General features: G+C 49.6%; 1 long non-coding RNA gene across 1 annotated transcript; it reads left to right on the top strand.

The window, feature by feature from the left end:
• The first annotated feature begins 20,564 nt into the window (after window positions 1-20,564).
• Window positions 20,565-24,193, top strand: LOC119337390. Its single transcript, XR_005163282.1, has 3 exons — window positions 20,565-21,201; window positions 22,057-22,128; window positions 23,817-24,193. It is a non-coding gene; the product is annotated as an uncharacterized LOC119337390 (long non-coding RNA).
• Window positions 24,194-25,141: the final 948 nt, after the last annotated feature.

Below are 25,141 nucleotides of genomic sequence, written 5' to 3'. Positions count from 1 at the left end.
TTTGAGGTAAGAATTTTGATATATGTAAAATAGTACCGCATAGACAGTAGCCCCTGATGCTCGGTTCGGTATTCGGAAAGAAAAGCCGAACTGAGGATCTAAAAAGATATACGAAGGAGTCATAAAAAAATGTTAATATGGGATTGTAGGCTGTGCTGCTGACCTCTGCCGCCCTGGCTGCGGAGGTCAATACTGTGAAGCAAAGCCTCGAGCGGTCCGAGAACGAGCTCGGCCGTGCCAAGAAGCAGCTCGAGGATAAGGAAGGTGAGTAACACCTTATTAAAATTGTACCTTACAGAAAAGGATTTGGTTGCAAGAAGGATGACAAGGATAACATGGGTATTGCAGGGGCCACGAACGAGGTGGCGACCCTGAAGGAGGCGGTGTCCGTGGCCGAACGTAATGTGGTCGCGGAGCGCACCGAGCGAGAGAAGCAGGAGGCGCGGGTGGCGGAGGTACAGCAAGAGTTCCAGGCTCTCGTGGAAAAACATGAGAGTTTGGAGCGTGACTCGAAGACTCGAGAGTCCGAGCTTGCATTGGCTCTTGAGAGTGCCAAAGCCGCTAAGGCCGAAGCCTACAAGGCCCTCCAGGAAATCGAGGCGTTGAAGAAAATAGCGGCGGGTAAGGCATTTTTCATGCAAAGTAAGCATGTGAGTGTGAATTACCTATCACTTACCCGAATTCGGAGCTCTCCAGGAGCGTTCGCAGATCTGCCCCGCAGCGTGTCCGACGCTGCCGCTTTCTATAGGGCTGAGGAGGGGAGCTTGACGTAGAAGGTCTTCTGTTCTCAGTATGCTGAGGCCGTACATCCGGTGCCCCTTAGCGACCAGCTAAAGCAGCTGGTCGAGCTCCACAAGGTGGCCGAACAGGCCATGAAGGGCCTCATAGTTCGGCTGTGGCCTAAGGAGGCCATGCCTGGGAGCTACTTCGGCCTGGTGCGGCGGCTGGTGGATGCGTGTCCATGGGTTGAAGTCATCAAGCACTCCGCCTGTATTGAAGGTGCCCGTCGGGCCCTTGCCCGCGCAAAGGTGCAATGGGGCAAGATGGATGTTGAGAAGCTTGTGACGGACGCGCCACCGCTGGGCAAGGAGTATCGCACGCCCGAGATGTATTATAAGAGTGTCCTGAAGGGTGCCCGCATTATTGCGGGTGAGTGCTCCAAAGATGTAATATTTGAGTAGACTCGCATTTTGTTATCCTGTGCGCTGAAAACTTTGTTCATATGCGCTAAGCAACGCTTGTTAATTTAAAATATTACCTTCTGTGCGGCCGTTTATCAAATCTGAGAGATGGCAAGTCGTCGGCTTCAGCCCCCATGCCACGAGTGCTGGGGTGTTCGGGATAAATTTGAGCACTCTTGTTCCCATTTTTGGGTCCATCTAGGGAGGCGCTCAACACAACGAACAAGGCAACCAGACTTATAATGCTTGAACACTCTCACTTAGCCATAGAATTCTATAATTTTAAATTTCGGCGAAGCCCCTAGTGTTCGGAAGGCCGAATTTGGGGCGCTATCCACGCCTGGGCCGGACAAAGCCGGTTCCTCGCTCTAAGCGGCATAAGTCTTTAGGGACTCGAAAAAACCTCTCGAACAGCGACCGGCTCTCGCCTCATCATGACGGTCAGTTTTAGCTTTCTCCACTAAGGCGCTCGCCCAGCTCAACTGGGGCGCAATCGCAGTGGTTCTCCCAGTGCTACCTTAGCCGATACAACGGAACATAAGGTACCAAAACATGGGAGCCGGGCAAACCCATCTATTGACCCAAGACATGATTCGGAGCCGATGCATATAATGCTATAAGTTCGGGGTGCCGCACTTGTGAAAGTGTTCGGACTTATCACACCATGATGCGGGAAGCATAAGCCCCTGGTGTATTTAGCCGTACCAAAGTGTACAGATGCAACATGTCATATATGTATAAGAAAGAAATGCAATTATAAGCAAAAAGGTGATGCATTGTTTATTCAAGAAATACTGCTGTGAATGCAGAACGATACAAATGGTGCGATAAGCAAGGGATGGGACTATTAAACATGTCCCCCTCCAGGGGTAGGCTGCGGAATGGTGTATAAAATAGATTTAATGCTCGTAATGGAGACCACCTGGATATTCATCGTAGCCTGTCTCCTTCCCTGGCTGTTGCATCGTGAGTTCGGCAGGTCTATTGCCGGACAGGGCCTCTGATGAACGGAGTCCTGTGGGTAAAAAGAAAAGGAGAGAAAAAAGAATGACACACTTGAGAGCCCCTGGTGTGGTTAAGCCGCATTCTGGGCCTATCGTGGTCGTGCCCCTCCCCCTATGCCCATGGTATCTCCAGAGCGTAATGATGTACACGAAGGACCTGTCTTGAAATTTTCCAGGGGCTGGGGTTGGGGCCGCATTGCTACACGTGCTCGGAACGTGCCAGGTGGTCTTGTTGTAGGTTACTCCGGGCGCGTTTAGCCGTGTCCGGTCGCTTAACGGCCGGACTCGAGAATTGCCTTAAGAGGCTGCATTGTACTTCTGCCGCGAGAGCCGCTGTATGTTCCTCCGTTCGGAGAGAGCGTTCAGTGTTTCCGTTGACCATGATGACTCCTCGAGGGCCTGGCATCTTGAGCTTGAGGTATGCGTAGTGCGGCACCACGTTGAACTTTGCAAACGCGGTATGTCTGAGCAGAGCATGATAGCCGCTGCAGAACGGAACTATGTCGAAGATTAACTCCTCGCTTCGGAAGTTATCAGGGGATCCGAAGACCACTTCCAGTGTAACTGAGCCTGTACAATTGGCATCTACACCTGGTATGACGCCTTTAAAGGTCGTCTTTGTAGGTTTAATCCTTGAGGGGTCTATGCCCATTTTGCGCACTGTATCCTGATAAAGCAGGTTCAGGTTGCTGCCGCCGTCCATCAGGACTCTGGTGAGGTGAAATCCATCGACGATTGGGTCTAAAACCAATGCGGTGAATCCGCCGTGGCGGATGCTGGTGGGGTGGTCCCTTCGATCAAAAGTGATCGGGCAGGAGGACCATGGATTGAACTACGGGGCAACTGGCTCCATCGCGTATACATCCCTGAGTGCATGCTTCCGCTCCCTTTTGGGTATGTGGGTTGCAAATATCATGTTCACCGTCCGTACTTGTGGGGGGAAACCCTTCTGTCCTCTATTGTTCGGCGGTCGGGTCTCTTCCTCGTCATTGCTATGCAGCCCCTTGTCGTTGTTTTCGGCAATTAACTTGCCTGCCTGCTTGAATACCCAACAGTCCCTGTTGGTGTGGTTAGCTGGCTTTTCGGGGGTGTCGTGTATCTGGCACGAGCGGTCGAGTATTCGGTCCAAATTGGACGGACCCGGAGTAGTTCTTTTGAATGGCTTTTTCCGCTGACCGGGTTTAGAGCCTCTGAATCCGGCATTGACTAACGTATCCTCACTATTGTCGTAATGCGGCGTTTGTTTTTGTTGCGACGCGACCTGCCATTGTGGTCCTTGATATCCGGACTGCCAGAATTTTTGCTGAGGTTGTTGCTACGGGCTAGCCAGCTGTCCTCACCCGCGCAGAAGCGGGTCATGAGTGATGTGAGGGCTGCCATGGATTTCGGCTTTTCTTGTCCTAGGTGCCGGGCAAGCCACTCGTCGCGGATGTTATGTTTGAAGGCCGCGAGGGCCTCCGCATCCGGACAATCGACGATTTGATTTTTCTTAGTTAGGAACCGTGTCCAGAATTGTCTGGCCGATTCGTCTGGCTACTGAATTATATGGCTTAGGTCGTCAGTGTCTGGTGGTCGCACATACGTGCCTTGGAAGTTATCGAGGAATGCGGCTTCCAGGTCTTCCCAACTCCCAATTGACTCTGCTGGCAAGCTGTTAAGCCAATGTCGGGCTGGTCCTTTAAGCATGAGTGGGAGGTATTTGATGGCGTGAAGATCATCACCGCAGGTCATGTGGATATGAAGGAGATAGTCTTCGATCCAAACCGCGGGGTCTGTTGTGCCATCATAAGATTCAATATTCACGGGTTTAAACCCTTCGGGGATTTGATGATCCATTACTTCATCTATGAAGCATAGTGGGCGTGCGGCGCCTCTGTATTGGGCGATATCACGACGAAGTTCAAAAGAGCTTTGTCTACTGTGTTCGGACCGGCCGGACTTACTGTGTCCGGCGCGACGGTTGTCGTCATGTATCATGGGGCACCCACGCGATCCATAGATCGATCTTGATTGTCTTGCCTTATCCTCCAATATATCTTGCAAGTCCAGAGCGTTCCCCTGTGGCCTTGTGCTTTTCGAGCGATGCCGAGGTACGATTCTAGTGGAGGGCCTAGAGGCCTCTCTGTCGCGGCCACGGGGTGGTCGGTCAGCCGTATTGTCTGCTGGTGATGTAGGTTCATATGCCTCCTCCTCTAATCAAGGGAGCAGCTTGTGTTTAGGGTAGCTTTTGGAGGGGCGTTCGAGCTCATGCTCTTTGGCCGCAAGGACTTCAGTCCATCTGTCGGCTAGCAGATCTTGATCAGCTCTAAGCTGTTGCTGCTTTTTCTTGAGGCTGTTTGCCGTGGCCATAAGCCTGCGTTTAAAACGCTCTTGTTCGACGGGATCCTCAGGCACGACGAATTCGTCGTCGTCGAAGCTTCCCTCGTCTCCGGAGGGAGGCATGTAATCCTCTACCTCTTCGTCTGCTGCTCTCTCATGAGGGCTGGCATCTCCGTCCTCCTGTGCTGAATCTTGCTGGAGGGGGTTGTCTTCGGCACTGTCTGGGGTGTTATTATCTCTGGTGCCGGAATCTCCATTCTTGCTGTGGCGGGATTTAGAGCGGCACAGCTGACGCTAGCGCTTGGGCTGTTTCTTGGAGGGGTCATCCTCCGTTGTTCCTTCGCCATTCCCATCCTTTGGGATATCCACCATGTATATGTCATATGATGAGGTGGCTTTCCAGTGCCTAGTAGGCGCTGGTTCTTGGTCATCTCCGGCATCGTCGTCCATACCGTTGATGTCTTCGGACTCGAAGTCTAGCATGTCGGTTAGATCGTCGACAGTGGCTACTAAGTGGGTGGTGGGTGGGCTTTGAATTTCTTCGTCGTCCGCATCCCAACCGTCCTGACCGCAGTCCGGCCAGGGCTCTCCTGATAACGAGAGATACTTTACCAAACTCAAGATGTCGCCGAAAGGTGAGTGTTGAAAGATGTCCGCAGCGGTGAATTCCATGATCGGCGCCCAATCGGATTCGATTGGAGGGGGCGCAGGAGGTTCGGAGTCCGGCGAGGAGTCCGGCACCTCGGAGTCACGAGCTTCATGAGGGACAAGGACAGTGTTCAGCTCCATCGCCGTAGAGGTTGCAGCCCCCGAGGCGGTGTCTAGACACCCGTCCTCGATCTGCGCAGCCGGCTCCAAATTGAGGATCGGAGCGGACTCGTGTGCGGCCTCCAGGGCACTATTCGGCTGCAGAGCTAAATCATGCCCATCGTGACAGTGCGGCGCGCTCGGTTGTGGCTCGAATCCATCGAAGATCAAGTCTCCACGGATGTCAGCCGTGAAGTTCAAACTTCCAAATCTGACCTGACGGCCAGGGGCGTAGCTTTCAATCTGCTCCAGATGGCCAAGCGAATTGGCCCGCAGTGCAAAGCCGCCGAATACGAAGATCTGTCGGGGGAGAAAGGTCTCACCCTGGACTGCGTCATTGTTGATGATCAAAGAAGCCATCGAGCCTATCGGTGATGACACAGAGGAACTCTCAATGAAAGCACCAATGTCGGTGTCAAAACCGGGCGGATCTCGGGTAGGGGGTCCCGAACTGTGCGTCTAGGCGGATGGTAACAGGAGACAAGGGACACGATGTTTTACCCAGGTTCGGGCCCTCTTGATGGAGGTAAAACCCTACGTCCTGCTTGATTGATATTGATGATGTGGGTATTACAAGAGTAGATCTACCACGAGATCAAGGAGGCTAAACCCTAGAAGCTAGCCTATGGTATGATTGTTGTTCGTCCTATGGACTAAAGCCATCTAGTTTATATAGACACGGGAGAGGGCTAGGGTTACACAGAGTCGGTTACAACGGTAGGAGATCTACATATCCGTATTGCCAAGCTTGCCTTCAACGCAAGGAAAGTCCCATCCGGACATGGGACGAAGTCTTCAATCTTGTATCTTCATAGTCTTGGACTCCGGCCGATGATGATAGTTCGGCTATCCGGACACCCCCTAGTCCAGGACTCCCTCACATGGGATGGTGGACTATAAAAATGAATCTAGCCGCAAATCAAAGCTAGCAGATGCATATATATATACCCTCAGTAAAAGGACTAAAGAGAAGGCTGCAGAAGAGCTCAGGAACGGCAGCGGACATGGATGAACTCGAAAACCCTAATGAAGATCTAGGGTACATGGAAAATGAACTTACTAGTGCCACTCGGTGGCGGAGGAACGCGACAGGGTCTCTAGAACAAGCAGGATGATGCAACGGCCTTGGTCGGTGCAGATTCGAAGATCGACAGCGGTGGCGGCGCTAGGGTTCTTCGGGTCGCGAGGAAGAAGATGAGAAGAAAGCGAAAGAAATGAAAGTACCTGTCAGGCTTATTTATATCGCCTCGATTTCCGGGATGACATTAAATGAAGGGAATCTTTTTTATTCGTTTTTTTACAAAGATGACGCCACGATGATCCATTGCTATATCCAGAGGATGACGTCACGACGGATTAACAAAGTTTATAAAAGAAGACATCATGGCGTTTTACGAGAAACGAACGAAGATATTCACAGAACTTTTCTAAGTACTGAAGATTGACATGAGCAGGTTCAAATCACTCTGGGGCCTAATGTTGGGGATATAACTATTGAGTATAAACTGCCCAGGAGGGGCCAGTTTACCCTCAACCATAGCGAAGCCCATGAAGACTCAGAAGATGGCGTTTTACTATGAAGCTTAGAGGGCCGGAGCCCAAAGGCGGATTAGGGCCCATGATAGCAAACCGCCATGGTTATGTAAACTTGTGTTGTAAGTTAGGAAAGGAGAGACCGAGCCGGACCCTTGTATGAGTCGGTCTCGGGAGTCTCTAGACCAGTTGGGCGTCAACCTGTTTATATAAAGGGACGACCCGGCGGCGGTTCAGGGACAACAGACAACAACTCGAGGCTCAGGCAAAGCGTATCCGCTCCCTGATCATCGAAACCCAATCAATTCCATCACAACTAGACGTAGGCTTTTACCTTCATCGAAGGGGCCGAACTAGTATAAACTCCCGTGTCCCTTGTCCGGTTTAACCCCTTCAAGCTAACCCGTAGCGATGGCTCCACGACTAAGTCCTTTCTTGAGGACATCTGGCGTGTTAATTCCACGACACTACTGTCAAGAAAAAGTATGATATTCTTATTGTTGGGGATTTTCATATCCCCGTTGAGGTAACTTAGTGTTATTCGAAATTTCTCTGGTTCCGTGTTATTCGGAATGAGTTTGTTAACAAGACTTGATCAACCTTGTTAGTGGGTTCATTTTGATGATCACGAGATGGATGAAACTAGAAGGCACAACCTTCTGTATCCTCTTTTTTACTTTCTGTTATTTAGAATAAATAAAGCAAAAATAGTATTATCCGTATGTTTTCTAAATTATCCGTGCATAAATGCCCTGCAAATTTAGTATGATTTTTTCTGGAATATTTGAGGATTTTAGGCACTGAAAACACTGCAAAAGGGGCAAGCACCAGGCCACGAGAGAGGAGGGCGCGCTCCCCTGTAGGGCACGCCCCCTATCTCGTGGGCCCCTGGTGGGTCCCCTCCACTTATGCCAGCACCCACACACTTCATCTTCTACCCAAAAAAATCCCCATCCAGCTCAAGCCCGAGTTCTAGCTCGTTTCGCTGCGATTTTTGATCTCTTAGCTCAAAGCTCCATTCACAAAACTGCTTTGGGAGATTGTTGCTTGGTATGTGACTCCTCCATTGGTCCAAATAGTTTTTGTTCTAGTGCTTTATTCATTGCAAAAATTTTGCTGCATAGGTGACCATGTTCCTGAGCTTGCATGTTAAATTTTTGAGGTCCCAAGCAATTCCAATTTATGATATAGGCTCTAGGCACTTGTATGAGTAGTTGCTATCAATCTTGTTTAGTTCTATTCACTTTTATTTTGAAGTTACTAAAATTTCAGAAATTTTCAGAAAAAGTAATATGCTTAGAAGAATGTACCAAGGTGGTTCCTCGGCAAAGAAAGGTCCAAGGATTGCTATACGTGAACAAGATGTTAATTTGCCAAGGGACGCAAATGTACGGGCTTGCGAGTGGCCATCCGATGATTTTATGGTTGAAGCAGGCTTCAAGGGGGAATTTGACATGTATGTGTGTAATGCTGAGCTTGAGGACTTCTTACAAGATAAGTGTCCTCAATATTATCAATTGACTAATTCTTTTGTGCGGAGGTTCGAATATATTTCTTCGCGTAATTCCCCTAGTGTTATGTTTGATATTTATGATACATCTTATACCATGGATTTAGAGGATTTCACAACTGCTTGCAAACTCCCGCAGTGGGGTAATATTAATGATCCTCCCAAATCTGAAGTTAGAGATTTTCTTGCTAGTATTACTATGGGAGAATCTAGGGACGTAACACAAGCTACCATAGGGAGCATTCATTTTCCTGCTATACATTACTTTGCTCTCTTTATTGGTAGAAGCATTAACGGGAAGGACGAAGTATGTCACATGTGTGCCCCTGATCTTTGTGTCCTCAAGAGTGTTGTGTCAAGTTATAGAGGTTATAACTTGGGGGCAATAGTTGCACATAGGTTGAATAATAATAATAGAAGGGGAGATTTCTTTGGAGGAATTTATGCAACCCATGTGGTTAATTTTCTTAATATAGCCCCACGAGAGGGGGATATGATTGTACCTCCTGTTTATTTGGATAAAGAAGTTATGTTTGATCATCATTTTCTTGAGAGGAATGAACAATTCCTCCATCATCGACTAACCTATAACAGATGCAACGTTGTCCCTGTTACTCTTCCTACTCCCTACCTTTTTGATTATCAGACAAAAGGAAGATATGTTGTCACCAGGGAAGAAGCCACTGAATATGAGAGGGGACTGGAGGCAGCCCGCCAACACGCTGCTACTCAGGAGGCGGTCACCTCTTCATCTCAGTACTACCCCAGCTACTCTTATGGATATCAGCCAGACGGTCATTAGTATTAGACCAACTTAGGCCAAAAGCCTAAGCTTGGGGGAGTACGTATTTCTCACCGACTTTACATTCATGTTCACACAGTAGTCGTCGGTGCTCACACTCTTTCATTGTATTATCCATGTTAGTTTAAATTTATTTTTCTAGTTTTATTCTTGTGTGTTTGATAAACCTTAAGAAAAAACCAAAAAATTAGTTAGTTTAATTTCCATGCTTGTAGTAAAAATTAAAATGAAAACCCAAAAAGATTTCTCGTTCTTCTTTTACTTGTTGGGAGCTTTCCCGTGTAAATACTTTTATTTTCTTTTCTTTCTTTTGGGGGTCGAGAAGACCATATTGAAAATGCTTAGTGGCTCTTATATGCATGATTGTTTATTTAACTTAGAGCCCATATTACTTGTCTTCTCTCTTGAGTTGAATGCTCGCAGATTCCAGCTTAGTCCAATGCACGTGCACTCTTATTATTATACACATTGTTCGGTGATGCGAGTGAAAGGCAATAATGACGATATATGATGGACTTATTGGGATGAGAAAAGATGGTATGAACTCGACCTCTCTTGTTTTTGTAAATATGATGATTCATCATTCCTGAGTCAGCTATTATGAAGTAAACATATTTGCAATGACATTTAGAGATTATAGTTGCTTGTGCCATGCTTGATTAGCTATGAATTATAATGGTTTACCTTGCGTGCCAACATGCTATTAGAATGATTATGATGTGGTATGATCGGATGGTATCCTCCTTTAAATGAATTGAGTGACTAGACTTGGCACATGTTCACGCATGTAGTTGAATCAAACCAACATAGCCTTCATTACATTTATGTTCATGGTAGATTATATCCTACTCATGCTTGTACTCGGTGTAAATTAATTTTAATGCATGTTTACGACTGTTGTCGCTCTCTTAGTTGGTCGCTTCCCAGTCTTTTGCTAGCGTTCACCTGTACTAAGCGGGAATACTGCTTGTGCATCCAAACTCCTTAAACCCCAAAGTTGTTCCATATGAGTCCACTATACCTTCCTATATGTGGTATTTACCTGCCGTTCCAAGTAAATTTGTATGTGCCAAACTCCAAACCTTCAAATGAAATTCTATTTTGTATGCTCGAGCAGCTCATGTTTCAACTAGGGCTGCCTATATCTTCCATGCTAGGAGGGTTATTCTCAAGAGGAGTGGACTCCGCTCCTCATTCACGAGAAAGGGCCGGTAACCGGGATGCCCAGTCCCATGATCCAAAAAGATCAACGCAAATCAAAATAATTAAACAACCCCCCTAGGGCTGTTGTATGTTGGAGGCACTCGTTGTTTCGAGCAAGCCATGGATTGATGCTTGTTAGTGGTTGGGGGAGTATAAACCTTTACCATTCTGTTTGGGAACTGCCTATAATGCATGTAGTATGGAAGATACAACCATCTTATAGTTGTTGCATTGACAGCGAAAGTATGCCGCTCAAAATGTTATTCAATCTCTATTTTAAAATCGAGCTCTGGCACCTCTACAAATCCCTGCTTCCCTTTGCGAAGGGCCTATCTATTTACTTTTATGTTGAGTCATCACCCTTCTTATTAAAAAGCACCTGCTAGAGAGCACACTGTCATTTGCATTCATTATTATTGGTTTATATTGGGTATGACTTGACTGGATCTCTTTTACCATGAATTACAATGTTTAGTCAGTCCTTGATCTTTAAAGGTGCTCTGCATTTATGTTTTGCGGTCTCAGAAAGGGCTAGCGAGATACCATTTTGTTATATCATGTTATGATTATTTTGAGAAAGTGTCGTCATCCGAGTTTTATTATTATAGCTCGTTAGCTGATTATGTTATTGATATGAGTAATTGTGAGACCTATGTGTTATTGTTAGTATGGTTAGTGCACAGTATTTGCTGATACTTGAATGCTGGCTTTTCATGTTACAACAACAAGAGCAAACAAAGTTTGTAAAAGTTTTTCTTTATCACTTTCAGTTTATCAACTGAATTGCTTGAGGACAAGCAAAGGTTTAAGCTTGGGGGAGTTGATACGTCTCCAACATATCTACTTTTCCAAACACTTTTGCCCTTGTTTTGGACTCTAACTTGCATGATTTGAATGAAACTAACCCGGACTGACGCTTTTTTCAGCAGAATTGCCATGATGTTGTTTTATGTGTAGAAAAGAAAAGTTCTTGGAATGTCCTGGAAATCCATGGAGGCACTTTTCAGAATTAATAAGAATTTTTGGCAAAAGAATGAAGGCCAGGGGGCCCACAGGCTGTCCACGAGACAGGGGGGCGCCCCCCCTAGAGCGCGCCCTCCTATATTGTGGGCCCCCTCGACACCTCCCAACCTCAACTCCAACTCCATATATACCGTCTCGGGGAGAAAAAAATCAAGGGAGAAAGTTTCATCGCGTTTCACGACACGGAGCCACCGCCAAGCCCTAATCTCTCTCGGGAAGGCTGATCTGGAGTCCGTTCGGGGCTCCGGAGAGGGGGATTCGTCGCCGTCGTCATCATCAACCATCCTCCATCACCAATTTCATGATGCTCACTGCCGTACGTGAGTAATTCCATCGTAGGCTTGCTGGACGGTGCTGGGGTGGATGAGATTTACCATGTAATTAAGTTAGTTTTGTTAGGGTTTGATCCCTAATATCCACTATGTTCTGAGATTGATGTTGCTATGACTTTGCTATGCTTAATTCTTGTCACTAGGGCCCGAGTGCCATGATTTCAGATCTGAACCTATTATGTTTTCATGAATATATGTGTGTTCTTGATCCTATCTTGCAAGTCTATAGTCACCTATTATGTGTTATGATCCGACAACCCTGAAGTGACAATAATCGGGATACTTCTCGGTGATGACCGTAGTTTGAGGAGTTCATGTATTCACTATGTGCTAATTCTTTGTTCCGGTTCGCTATTAAAAGGAGGCCTTAATATCCCTTAGTTTTCGTAAAGACCCCGCTGAAAATGGGAGGGTAGGACAAAAGATGTCATGCAAGTTCTTTTCCATAAGCACGTATGACTATTTACGGAATACATGCCTACATTACATTGATGAACTGGAGCTAGTTCTATATCACCCTATGTTATAACTATTGCATGAGGAATCACATCCGGCATAATTATCCATCATTGATCCATTGCCTACGAGCTTTTCATATATTGTTCTTCGCTTATTTACTTTTCCGTTGCTACTCTTACAACTACTACAAAAACCCAAAAACATTTATCTTTACTTTTGCTACCGCTACTATTATTATCATACCACTTTTGCTACTAAACACTTTGCTGCAGATACTAAGTTATCCAGGTGTGGTTGAATTGACAACTCAACTGCTAATACTCAAGAATATTCTTTGGCTCCCCTTGTGTCGAATCAATAAATTTGGGTTGAATACTCTACCCTCGAAAGCTATTGCGATCCCCTATACTTGTGGGTTATCAACTGCGGCTGGTTTGAGTACTTAGATTTTTTGCGGGAGGGCAGGTACTTAGCCATTTGGAGGTTTTTGCAACGGAGGCAGAGGCCGGCCGGCCGGCTGCTCGGCAGCTGGCCGGGCAGGTCTGGTGCCGACCTCGGCTATATGTACTTTTCCTTAACCATTTTTCATGTGGGCACTGTCTTGCCGCCTCTGCCCGCCATGCAGTCGCTCTACGAACTATGGCTTCTGACAGAAGAAGTTTTAGGTGCCAACACATTACTTGTCCGGCTGCAGGAGGCGGCATACAGTGGAGGGCGGCAAACCTCCGGGCCGACTGGTCGACTTGGTGCCAGGCGGAAATCATAAAACAGAAACACACTCAAGGGCATAATACTTATCATATAGATAAAAGGAAGGCAGTCCCCGAGTTTGTCTCGGGGGACCCGGAGTCTTTGTACATAATACAAAGGATAGCGTGATACATACTGCTTTCAACTGTAAAATCTCCAGAGGAGGTTTGCATTCCACGGTCTCTCCGTCTCCTTGCCTGAATCATCTCTTTTGCGTGCTCTGGGCTTCTGAGCGTCGATCAGATAGTAGGAGTCGTTGCCCAGCACCTTGCTGATGATGAAGGGGCCTTCCCAATGCACCGAGAGCTTGTGTTGTCCGGCTGTTTGTTGGATCAGCCGGAGCACAAGGTCTCCCTGTTTGTTGGATTCACCTTGCGGTTGTAGTATCGGTGCAGACTCTGCTGGTAGATGGCGGACCGGCTGAGTGCTAACAGCCGGCCCTCTTCCAGCAGGTCGACGCCGTCTTCTCGCGCCTCCTTGGCGTCCGCCTCGGTGTACATGGTGACTCGCGGGGAGTCGACTCTATGTCCGTCGGGATGACGGCTTCAGCACCGTAGACGAGGAAGAAGGGCGTGAAGCCGGTCGACTTGTTTGGAGTTGTGCACAGGCTCCAGAGGACGGCCGGTAGCTCGTCGAGCCAGCAGCCGGCCGAATGCTCAAGAGGCTCGACCAGTCGGGGCTTGATGCTGGACAAGATGAGGCCGTTTGCTCGCTCAACCTGGCCGTTTGACTGCGGGTGGGCAACGAATGCTAAGTCCAGTCGGATGCCCTGCGTTGCGCAAAAACGAGCCAATGCTCCTTTGGCAAAGTTCGTGCCATTGTCGGTGATGATGCTATGCGGTATGCCGTACCGAGTGGTGATGTCGGCAATGAAAGTCACGGCAGTCGGCCCATTCAGTTTCTTGATTGGCTTGGCCTCTATCCACTTGGTGAACTTGTCCACAGGGACAAGCAGATGAGTCATGCCGCCACGGACTGCCTTGAATGGCCCCACCATATCCAAACCCCAAACAGCAAATGGCCAAGCAATCAGAATAGTCTTGAGTGCAGAAGCTAGCAAATGAGGCTTGGAGCGGAATCTTTGGCACCCTTGGCACTTCTGGACCAACTCCTTGGCCTCTTCAAGAGCAGTCGGCCAAAAGAATCCATGGCGAAAAGCTTTGGCCACGAGTGCTCTCGAGGCTGCGTGGTGGCCGCATTCACCCTGGTGAATATCTCTGAGGATCGCTTGGCCCTGGTCCGGCTCCACACAGCGCTGGTACACACTAGTGACACTGTGCCGAACCATCTCTTTGTTGACTATGGTGTATGCCGCCACCCGCCATTGCACTTGTCGGGCCAGGGTCTCGTCGGCTGGCAGCTCTTTGTTTACCAGGAATTTGAGGACGGGTTGAGCCCATGATGGTGCTGCTATCTCTCCGAATGCTACGACAACGACTTCTACGAGGGCAGTTGGGCTGGAAGGTGGTGGGTTGGAGTCGTCTACCGCCTGCTGTCTTGAAGAAGTCTCCGAGCCGACTGCTGCAGTCCCTGGGCCAGGCTCTGGAATTCCCGGGCCGGGTGCGATGGCTGCAGTCCCCGAGCCGCCTGCCGAAGTCCCCGTGCCGGCTTATGGTATCCTCAAGTCGGATCTGACTGCTTCAGGAGGGGCCTGCACGAAGATGGAGTCGGACTCTGGAGATGGCTTGATAGACGGCTTAAGGAGGCGCTGCAAGGCGACGCCGGCTGGTATCGCCTGGCGGGTGGAGTCGATCCGTGCCAAAGCATCTGCTTGCTCATTGTCATTTCTTGGCACATGAAGGAACTCGCACCCATCAAAGTATCCACTGAGTTGTTGCACGAGGAAACGGTAGCTTGCCATATTTGCGTCCTTGGCATCCCAGTCGCCTGACGACTGCTGGACCACCAAGTCGGAGTCACCATAACACAGGATCTGGCGAATGCCGAGTTCCTTGGCAAGTCGGAGTACGTGTATGAGTGCCTCATATTCTGCTACGTTGTTGGAGGCGGCAAAATGGACTTGCAACACATATTTGAGCTTGTCGCCTTTGGGAGAGGTAAGGACGATGCCGACTCCCAGACCGATGCGCATCTTCGAACCATCAAAATGCATCCGCCTATGAGTGGAGTATGGTGCTGGTGGTAGGTACTGGGTCTCGGCCCAGTCGACGAGGAAGTCGGCCAACACTTGCGACTTGATGGCAGTGAGAGGCTGGTAGTAGATGGTGTAAGGGGCCAGATCAATGGCCCACTTGGCCACTTGGCCAGAAGCATCCCAGCTTCCCAGGATCTCAGCAAGCGGAGCCGTGCAGACGATGGTTATTGGGTGCTCTTGAAAGTAAGGCTTCAGCTTCTTGGCGACAAAGTGCACGCCATAACACATCTTCTGATAATGCGGGTAGTTTTGCTTGGAGGCGGACAATACTTCACTCAAGTAATATAACGGTCTCTGGACCGGCAATGCTCTGCCCTCCTCCTTGCGCTCTACCATAATGACTGTGCTGACAACCCGACTGGTGGCAGCGATGTAGAGGAGCATGGGCTCCTTCTCAGTCGGAGCTTCCAGGACAGGCGAGGTTGCCAACATCTTCTTGAGCTGGGAGAAGGCTTCGTCCGCCTTGTCGTTCCACTCGAAAAAAGTGGTCTTCTTCATAAGTTGGTACAGAGGGAGAGCCTTCTCGCCCAGCCGACTGATGAAACGACTAATTGATGCCAGGCAGCCGGTGAACTTCTGCACGTCCAGCAGTCGGGTGGGCACCTCCATCTTCTCAATGGCCTTGATCTTCACTGGGTTGCACTCTATGCCGCGCTCTGAGACCAGAAAGCCAAGGAGCTGGCCGGCTAGTACTCCAAAGACACATTTCTCCAGGTTGATCTTGATCTGGAATCGGCGCAAATTCTCAAAAGTTTCCTTGAGGTCTTCTAGCAGCGTGCCACACTTCTTCGTCTTCACCACCACATCATCCACATAGACATGGGCATTTCTGCCGAGTTGCTTGAGGAGACACTTCTGCATGCAACGCTGAAACGTGGCGCCGGCGTTTCTCAAGCCGAACGTCATGGTGAGGTAGCAGAAGGCTCCGAATGGCATGATGAAGGCGGTCTTCAGTCTGTCAGCCGGGTTCAGCTTTATCTGATGGTACCCTGAGTATGCATCCAAGAAACTCAACAGCTCGCATCCGGCTGTGGAGTCTATCACTTGATCAATCTTTGGGAGAGCAAAGGGATCTTTGGGGCAAGCTTTGTTGAGGCTAGTGTAGTCAATGCACATGCGCCATGATTATTCTTCTTCAATACTAAGACCGGATTGGCCATCCACTCTAGAAAGAATACTTCCATGATGAATCCGGCTGCTAGAAGCCGGACTATTTCTTCTCCGACAACTCTTCTCTTCTCATCCGACAGGCGGCGCAAGGGCTGCCTGACCGGCTTGGCGTCAGGTCGGACATGTAACTTGTGCTCGGCGAAATCCGTCGGAACACCCGGCATGTCTTTGGGAGACCATGCGAAGATGTCCTGATTCTCACGAAGGAAATCGACGAGCTCGCTTTCCTATTTGCTGTCAAGGTTTGCACCTATGATAGCGTGCCTCTCCGGGTGCTCCGGGTCCAAGGGTATCTTCTTTGTTTCTTTGGCCGGCTTGAACGAGCCCTCAACCTCCGACTCCTTGGGGATGGGTGACATTTCCGGCTTCTTGCCTGCCAACGCCATCACCCTGTCAAGGAGCGCTTCTTTGCCGCGATCACGAGGGACTCAGCCAGCCGGCTGCTATCTGTGGCGCAAGCGACCGACTTCTTGTAATCTCCGACTACGGTCAGGATCCCCTTGGTACTCGACATCTTTATCTTGAGGTAGGCATAGTGGGGGACTGCCATAAACTTGGCCAGAGCTGGTCGGCCAAGCAGTGCATGGTAGGGGCTTTCGAGGTCCACTACTTCAAACTAGACTTGCTCACGGCGGAAATGATTCTTGTCTCCAAAGAGAACATCAATCTGGGTCTTGCCGATTGGTGAGTAAGAAACGCCAGGGACTATGCCATGGAATACAGTCTGACTGGGGATGAGCTGCTTCTGCTTGATTCCCAACTTCTCCATTGTGTCATGGTACAAGATATTGATGCTGCTGCTGCCATCTATCAAGACTTTGGAGAAACGTGCTTCCCGCCTCTCCGTTGCAAAGGTAGCATCTAGGACCAGGGCGTATGAACCTGGGGAAGGCATCACTTCCAGGTGGTCGGCCCTGCTCCAACTGATAGGCTTCTCAGACCAATGCATGAATTCTGGAGTGCTGGTGGCCACTGCTTGCACTTCTTATTGTTGTTGCCGTCTGCTGCGTCTGTCATCGGCCACGCTGGTGAACACAACATAAGCTCCGTGTTCCTCTAGGTACTCGTCTTGTATGGCACCGACTGGTCGGGCCGCCGGCTGCTGGGGCTGAGGAGGCGGCGGTCCGGCAGGCAGAGGAGGCAGGAGTCCATCTCCCTTGGCGATTATGGCGAGCCAGTGACACTTCTGTGTGGTGTGATTGGACGGCTTTGCGCCGCTATGGAACTTGCAGGGTGCATCTAAAGTTTGCTCGTAAGAGAAAGCGGGCAACCAATTGGACTTGCCGCCCTTCTGTCGCTTGGGTGCCGGCTGCCCCTCCGGCTGCTGATCCTCGATCGTCGCCACTTGCCGGCTGGTGGAAGCCGGCTGGGTGGCCTTCCGCTTGTTGTCACCTGGTTGTTGTCGCCGACTGGTGTCACCAGCCGGAGTCCGAGGGACCTGAGGTGCCACCTTGCCGGATGCATCAATTAGGATTTCCGCCTTCATGGAGGAGTCGGCCGTGGCGTGCTTGTCGGCGATAATCAGCAGCTCGTCGAGCGTCTCGGGCTCGTCGTAGAGGGGTCGATGCTTGAGGAGGGTGCCCTCTCGGCACCCGGCGGTGAAGTACTCGATTGCCTCCACCTCGTGCATGCCTTCGCAGGAGTTGCGCAGCTCGGTCCAGCGCGTGAGGTAGTCGTGAGTCGACTCTGTGGGCCCTTGGACGCACAAGGAGAGCTGTCGGGGCTTGGGAGCCCGCTTGTAGGTGCTAGTGAAGTTGCAGATGAAGGCCTCGGTGAAATCAACCCAGCTGTTGATGTTGCGGGGCTTCAGGCTGTTGAGCCACGTTCGGGCTGTGCCCTGAAGCATGAGGGGGACGTACTTCACGGCAACCCGCTTGTTGCCGTTTGCTATGCTGACGGCTGTCGAGTAGTCGACCAGCCAATCCTCCAGCTTCACGGAGCCGGTGTACTTGGGCGTATCTCGAGGGAGGGTGAACCCTTTGGGAAAGGGCTCATCCCGGATTCGTGGGCCGAAACAGGGCGGGCCCAGCGCATCTTCTTCTTCTAGCGCCAGGGATCGGTTGAGGCGGTCGATCCGATGGCGGGCATCGTTCTCTCTGACTCCCTCTCGGTGGCCAGGGCAGTCGCCGAGTGTCGGGTGCGTGACAGGCGGCGGAGTGGGATATCTTGCTCCGCGAGGTGGAGGCGGAGGATCACCTCGGCGCTCCACTACTCGAGGGCGGTCGTCTTTGTCATGCTCGATGGAAAGGCGAGTCCGGCTCCGGCTGGCCGCCGGCTCGTTGCCTCGTCTTCCACGAGCGCCGCCAGTCGGCGTCTGGGATGTCGTGCCGTGTTCTTGTCGAAGGGGCGGCTCGTCGTTCTGTGGTGCGGGCTCTTCGGCGCGGTAGCCGACTGCATGCAACGCGGCAGCCGCGTCTAGGAGCTGCTGGACTCGCTCTATCATGTGGCGATGCTCGTCGCCCTCGTATTTGTCCAGTTCCTCCGTCACCGCCTGGGCGGCCCGGATGTTCTCTGCAGGTGTGGCGTAGACGGGGCGTTCTGCCCGAACATGCTGGCGATGGTCCCGCCACGCTGCCGGACAGGGCCGATGTGGCTAGGCCCCCCAGGAGCCGGTGTGCCGCCGACAGCCCGGTCCATCTTGCCTCGATAGGCGTCCGAGAGGCGTCGCATGCTGGCTAGCCGGCCAGCGCTCTCGAGAAGCTGGACGCGGCGTGCCTCCAGCATCTCACCATCTGCGTCTTCTGGGATGGGCGCCGTCAAGTCTCGCAGCACCGCATCGAGTGGGTCTCGAGCATCTCCATTCGAGCGCTTGCCACTGTTAATGACGAGTACCTCCGTGACGGTGCTCCCACCGCTGTGCACGTGAGGAGGCGGCTCGTCGTAGATCACCATGTTGGTGGGAAACGCGTCAAGCGATGCCATGTCGGAGTCGACAATCATCGGGTCGGTGGAGCCAACAGACTCCAGGTCCACAGCAGGCTCGTTAGTGACGTGAAGCTAGTCGAGGAGGCTGACGAGGCGGCTCTCGGGGCGGCCGGTGCCCGCGTCGGAGGCCGGCTCGTCAGAGAGGTGAATCTCGCCGACAAGGTCAGCGAAGCAGCTCGCTGCGCAGGCGATCTCCGTGCCATGCAGGGCGTCGAGGTTGACGCCGTTGGGCATGCTGGGCTGGCTTCGCTCGCCAGGAAGGAATAAGGTTCCCGTTCAGAGCAGGTCTCCGGAAGACAGTGCACCTCGCCCCACGGTGGGCGCCAAATGTCGGGGGTTGGGTGCGACATATGCCAAAGGATGGCTTATCATGGTGGGAGCGAGTAGAACGTCCCCAGTGCCCGGGAGCGGGATGAGGCGTAGACACGAATGTCGGCTTACTTTACCCAGGTTCGGGGCTCTCCTAGGAGATAACACCCCTAGTCCTGCTCTACGGGGTCTCCGCATGATCACTAAAGGCACAAGCGATACAAAGTTGCTCCTTGAGTTGTATGCTAGAGGTAGGAGAAGACAAGGCTAGCTCTCTCCTGCCCTAGGAATGTGGCTAGGTCTAATGGGGTGGGAACCCTTTGTATGGGTGCCCTGGGGGGTTTATATAGGCCTACCCCCCAGGGGTACAATGGTAATCTGGCTGGCTGCTGGACCCGGCTGTTAGCATCTCCGGCCTCCGGCTTCTCCTCCGACTACTGGGGCCCGCTGACCGGTCTGGTACGGAGCTGACAGGCCGCTTCCGCCGCTGGCGGGTCTGGTTGGTGGCTACTCACTGTAGCCGTGCTGCTAATGACGCTGGCTTGGTCACCTCAGTGTGGCTGCAGTCCCTGCCGCCTGGTGGGAGATCACTGTAGCCACACCTGGTCTCATCACGTTAATGGTGCACGGGCCTTGAGGGAGGGGACGACCGCCTACTAGAGGCCGGCCCTCCTCCGGTCTGCCTGGTTCGGCGTGCGCCGTCTTCTGGGATGTCACTGTCTAGTAGGGCCCGCAGCCTGCGGGTCGTACCGACAGGCCGTCGTGGGGGACACTACACCACGAAAAACATTAAGGGCAATCAACTGCCGGGAAACGTTAAGAATTTGGGTCACTTATACTGCCGGCAAAACTTTAGCTGCTGGGAAAAAAATTATAGGGCGTGCTATGTGCCGGCGATAATGAATTTACAAGGGCAGTCTATCTCCCGGCGTCTTTAGGGTCGGTCCATCTGCCCTAAAAAGTAAATGAGGGCGGATGCACTGCCGGTATGCATGTTGGCGGGGATTAAAAAATTCGGACCAAAAAAGCGCGCGAGGCAGCCGCGGAGAAGCGAAAAGATAGAAGTCACTGGAAGCGCACGGCCGCACGCAGCCCTAATTTCTTTCCCCACATCCAGTCCCCACCTCTTCCCTCAGCGCCGCACTCACCAAGTCAACATCGATCCCCATCGCCCCGCATCATCGCCGCCCGGTGCCGTCGCCTTGGATCCCCCACCCGCACCATCGCCGCCCGGCCGGTGCCGTCGCCCCCAGCCCCTTCGTCCAGTACCGCGCCGCCCCCTCTCTCTCTCGTCGCTCCTCCTCTCCCCCGATCTGGATCTGGAGGGAGAGCGCCTGGTCGCCGCCCTACCTTCTCTACCCGTCGCTCCCCACCTCTCCTCCCTCCCACTGTGCCTGCCTCCATGAGCTCCGGCCTCTCCCCAGCCGGCGACGCCCCTTTCCTTCCACAGCCAACGACGACCAATCGTCTCCGACGAGCCGCCGTGGTCTGCCCTCCTCCTACTTGAGTCAGATCCGGCCACCCCAGCCTCGGATCCGGCCACCCCAGCCTCGCAACCGGCATCCACCGCCCACCTGCATGCCTCGTCGTCGTAGGACACCGCCAGGATTGTTGAGCTGCTGCTCCTTGTGCTGCTGTTGATGTGTTGTGTTGATTGGGTGCTTACCGTTGGGGAGCATGGCATCTGGGAGCCAAATATCATCGGAGTATGGAGATTTGGTAAGCATACTTGAGCACTTGAAAAATACTACGCCATGGCATCTAACTGTACTCTGTACGTTGCTCCCTCTTCTTTTCGTTCCTCTGTTCTGCTTCTTCCCAATAGTAACTGTATGTACGGTCCGGATGAAGTTTATTGTGAGAGTTTTTCTGCATTATAACTATATACGAAATATGCTCTGTTTTAGTCTCTCATTCCCTTTAAAATCAAATCCCCACTGCAGCCATATCTTAATTAGTCAAATTAAATGTCCTGTTTACAATTTCTGCAGTGCAAAAGGCCCTTTTGATTCTGGCGTCATTGCGTTAAAACAAATAATCATTCTAGTTGTTCTTCAGATATTTTGTTTGCAATTCTGCATACACAGGGAGCCAATAGAAGTGACAGAACAAGTGCTTTTGTGGGTCTACTTTTCTTGGTTGTGCAGTAATGCATCCGCTCAAGTAATTTGCTCTGACTAGAAGCTGCTACTGGCAAATGCCGATGTGGCTAGATGACATCGTGTCAATTGAATTTGAGTCAGCTAGCATAAAGATTTTGCTATCAAATGCAGTTCTTTAGTTATACTTAATAACACGTTTTGTGCCCTGGTGTGTTTGTGAGATACTGAGACGTCTTGCTTCTTTCATTGCGTAGCTAGCCTTTTCTCATAAAGTTTACATGTGGGTGAACAAATTGACCAGAATACCATGTGCCATAAATTCACCTTTTCTCCTAACAGACTTATACTTGGCACAATGATCTTTTTAGAGAAAACCTTGATGGGTCCAAAGCTGTCCAGATGCATTGTGACTTGTGAGTGATGGTTGAGATGTGGTGCAAAACGGAATGGAATAAACTTCTTGTGCTTGCAGGGAGCGGAAGCGGATTTGATCGGGGGTCACCGTGAAGAGAGTGCTTCCTTGGCTCGCTACCAAAGGAAAATGGTGAGTTTGTTACTTGAGTAAAACTATCATCTTTGTTCTTAATTTTTATTGTCTCTTTAATGAGTAGATACTATGTAGTATCTTGGCACATCGTTAGGATTAAGACATACATCTATTGCCTCTATAATCAATACATACTATAGTACTTGCTCTCTAAAAAATGGTCGAACAATGCCAAACTGAAAGTAACAACGATGCTGGCACTCGTTCATTTATAGTTCCATATAGAAGATGCAAAAGGCTGGAACTTCATTCCTTGACGTGTAACATACTGCAACTTCATGCTGCTTGTCAGTATGGAACACCACGGGTAGTTAGCGCTTGTGTTTTGCTCATGCTCCTGGCAAATCCTTTTGGTTCAGAAAGCTTCTGTGTTCTGGTATGCTCCTTGGTAATTTTTATTTCAGAGTGACTAGTTTCTACTCATTCCTGTTTCTGTCTTTAAGAATAGTTTGGAAACTTAAATGTGTTTCTGTCTTTAAGAATAGTTTGGAAACTTAAATGAGGATGTGTTGCTTTCTACAACACCTGTAAGCTATGTTCTTAAATATTGTTTCTTAAATTACTGCAGAGTTAAGGTTCATTTTTCCCGGTGTATTGATTTAAAGATAAGGCCTTAAAGGGTGTGTCTTTAAAACTCTACTAGTATTGTTGTACATGTACCAGTCTTGTTGCCGTCACTAGGCATTTTCAATATATATATTTGATATTTGGAGAATAAGTAGTTTATATGAATCATATGCTGGACGAAAATATTTCCATATATAAGTATGCCATGACTAATTGATAATTTTATTATATGTTGGATGCTTTTTTGACCTTCTGGGAGATATGATATATGAGCAAGTGTTTCAAACTTTTGACCTTTTCTGTTAAGTTTATATGTAAACTACTACCCTTTGAAGATATGAGAATGAATGCCATGTGATACAAGTTAAGCTTGCTTACTGTACTGTGAACTGAACCTGCCTTTTGTCTCTTGGGATGTTGAAATTTCACTAGTATATATATCACAAGTCAAACTGAAGAGAGTTCCATCCATACGACAAAATCTTCAACGAGAGCTTAGCTAATCGCTTCAACTCTGTTGTTCTTAAATTTCTATTATCATCTAGGTTGAGCATTTGTATCATAGCATTTGCGTGAACTATGGTTTGGACCGTCAACAATGCAAAGATTCTTTATTTGGAAAATCAGTTCGTAGACAATAGATGAATCATTTGAGTAGTTCTGTGGCATGGTTTGAGATCTTCTGTAGTCCAGAGTGATCTTACATTTCTTTGCCTGCATAGAATCCACTTCCTCGCCACATTTTCCATTTTCTCAAATGCACAGAAGGTAATCTGTGTCACTTTTCTCCATCTCCATTGCTTAATGCTCATTTCTTTACATTAGTGCATCTAAGTGGACAATCTTTTAGTAATGGGTGTGTGTGTATTCTCATTCCAGTAAATAAATATTAAGCAATTACATTTAGTTGACTAGGCCTTAATATCTGATTCACTCAAACAATTAAATGCATGTTAAATGTAAAAGCCACATTGTAAAGTGCTAAGAGCATTGTTTGTTTATAATCTGGTATTTGTTCTGTAATCTACTATCTGGTTGAAGCTATGGAGTCTAGTGAGCAGGTTGTGCTTTTATTAAATACTTCTAATATGTGGTAATTGGTTTGCTTCTTTTTTCAGGTCTGCTTTTGCACCCCACAAGTTTATAGATGTATGTTTTGTGAGCTAAAAGGACCTATTGGTAGAATCTAACTCGGTTTTTGGATTTTAATATCTATCTGATGAATTAGCACTCTAGGATGGAATCAGTTTCTAACTGAAACTAGATGTTATGTTTGGTGATGTTATACTGGAGACATGAACCTACAAATGTATGTATGTATACATGATGGATTGTTGTCCTTTTGGCTGTGATGTAGTACTGGACTTGTGAACCTGTATGTATGCTGTGATGCAGTACTAGACTCGTGAACCTACAAATGTATACATATGTATGTATGCATGCAGACATGATGTATTGTTGAGATATATATTATGATGCAACTTGAATTACTCGACATGTGTGATTTTCCGTGTACACATTGAATTCTAGATTATGGTATAAAATTGGGTGGAGAGAAATGATAGGTTGAATTCCAAGGTAATTTGTGCGTTGGCAGTGTACTTAATTAAGGGCACATTCATTGCCAGGAATTCTTCTATCTGCCCTGTATTGTCAGTCTGCCGGGAAAAATCTATTTGCCGGGAATAGTTCTAACTGCCGGCAAAAGGTCCAGCAATGTAGGTCAGAGGAACTGTCGGGGTTTCTTATAACTGCCGGGAATTGTATTTCCCGACAGGACTTTCAAGGGCAGTTCATATTTGCCGGCAAAAGGCATTACCGGCAGACTTTTTGCCTCCACTAGCTGGTTTTCCCGGCAGATAAGGCGACCCCATAATTTTTGTCATGGTGTAGTGGGACAGGGCTCCGCCTGCCCAGAGTGATGTCAGGGGAGAGTGGCAACAGTGCCACGTCGTGCGGAGATCTCCGCCCGTACGGGATACTATGGCCGCGCCAACCCCAGGATTCGGGGGTGAGGGCTTTACTGTTGCCATGCCCCGTCTCGTCCTCTTGATGGGGGCACAAACTCTGAGGGTGCGCGGTAGCCGCCTGCTAGATGCCGCCTTCCATAGAGACCGGCCGGCTGGAGCCGTCCGCTCGTGATTCTGTCTGTTGGTGGTTGGCCGCCCTCTGGCAGCCGGCCGTTCGGCTGGCCGGCCCTTAGAGGGCGGAGCTTCGGCCTAGGACGCAGCAAGAGGCGGAGCCGGCCCAAGGTCTTGATAAATTCAGGGACTCGGGTGAGCCTACCCGTGGCCCATTACGCCGACATTTTCTCATATAGGGGCTTCGTGAAGATATCTGCCAATTTCTCTTCAATGTTGACATGAATGATATCAATGTCTTCCTTAAACACATGGTCTCTGAGAAAGTGATGACGGATCTGTATGTGCTTTGTCTTCGAATG

Source organism: Triticum dicoccoides, chromosome 7B (genome assembly GCF_002162155.2).
Source record: "Triticum dicoccoides isolate Atlit2015 ecotype Zavitan chromosome 7B, WEW_v2.0, whole genome shotgun sequence".
Taxonomy (NCBI): Eukaryota; Viridiplantae; Streptophyta; class Magnoliopsida; order Poales; family Poaceae; genus Triticum; species Triticum dicoccoides.
Note: the sequence above shows the minus strand (reverse complement) of the source record. Positions and strands in the feature narration are given on the sequence as shown.